The sequence below is a fragment of the Pinus tabuliformis genome, chromosome 5_1 (genome assembly GCF_031772625.1).
Source record: "Pinus tabuliformis cultivar Carrire ecotype Pingquan chromosome 5_1, CPIR1, whole genome shotgun sequence".
Classification (NCBI taxonomy): Eukaryota; Viridiplantae; Streptophyta; class Pinopsida; order Pinales; family Pinaceae; genus Pinus; species Pinus tabuliformis.
In genome coordinates, this window is record NC_142305.1 from 698,148,580 (window position 1) to 698,150,092 (window position 1,513).

Genomic DNA, 1,513 nt, shown 5'->3' on the forward strand with positions numbered 1-1,513 from the left:
CATTCTGCATATATATGATGTAAATAATCTCAGCAGAACTGTGTCATGTGTGTAATTTCCTAGGTAAACCTACTTTTCTGGTGACGATCTACATTCTAGGAGTTTTTTGTCTCACTGATCCATTCTTGAATGGTCGGAAAAGTTTTCCTTCAGTCTTACCCCAAACGTAGAATGTCTTTTGTCACTGGGATCTTAGGCAAGTCCTAGTGTTATAGACCAATTTTATGTAAAAGTGATTTGGGAATAATCCTAACTATTTGGTTAGGTTATTTTATTACAAATTACTTGGTTTGCTGGATTATATTTGTGTTGCAGAAATGGGTAGTCTGTGAGGGTCTATATCAGATGGGTTTTCCCCCTTGAGATGTAAAAGAAAAATGAAAAGCATGATGTAAAGAGTCTTGAGGGTTGGAAAAATAATTTATCCCCTCATAGGTTAATTAATTAAATTTTGTGGCAAAAAAATTAATTAAAATCCTAAGCCAGAAATTTAATTAATTTTAGGTCCTAGGTAAATTTAAATTCTTTGAATGCAAAATTCGTTAGTCCTTAAAAAACAAAATTTAAAAGGTCCCGGGACTAAGGTAAATTAATTATTTTGCTAAATTTTAAGCCTTTGGTCCCTGAAGCTTAAGTCAAAGTCAAAATTTTGAGGAAATTAATTCAAGAAAATAAATTTTGAATTAATTAAAATGCATTTAATTGAAAAATTCGAATTTCCTCAAGAATTTAAAATTTCAACGGATGAGATTAAAAGAAATTTTGATCCCCATCAATGGTTGAGATTACTTTGATGAGGATCACTCGAACTAGCTATTTCAGAATTTATCTTTAGATAGGAAGTCATTCGTCAATCAATTCATCTGACCTATGGGTCGTGTGCTAAGCGAAAAGCTCTCGTGTAATATTTTTTTTGAATAATAAAGAAAGACTTTGGGGTAAATCTTCGTCGATGTTACTCTTCATGGAAATACTGTAAAATGTGTCTTTTTTCATGCTTAAATTCTTTTTTAGTCATTGATAATAGCTTCTGAAGAGAGATTTGAGTGTAGGTATCTTTCTCAGTCGTTGGGGTTTGAATAATAATCTAAATTTTGAACGTAATAGCATGTATCTCTATTTGTTTGAGTTTTTTATTGTTTTTTCACTCTATTTTGATGGTTGGATTGAGTTTTACAGGAAAGTATTGATTTTTGAGATTATCGGGCATTTGGGGAAGTTTTTAGTTGGACCAATCAACTCCCAATTTGTGTTTTCTAAAGATCCCAACTTAATTTGATCCTGGGCTTATTATAAGATTTTTTGGTGATGCATGAAGGGTTTTGAGCTAAGCACCTCATTTAAAATTTAAAAATTTAAATTTTCATGTGGAAAATTGATAAATCTAGCTGTTGAGAGCCTTAGATTATCAGATCCGGGAGTGAAGTTGGACTCACACTCCCCAGATCTAATAGATATGCCATTCTTGTACATAGATCTATAAATTATTTTTGGTTTTTTGACTTGGATTTTT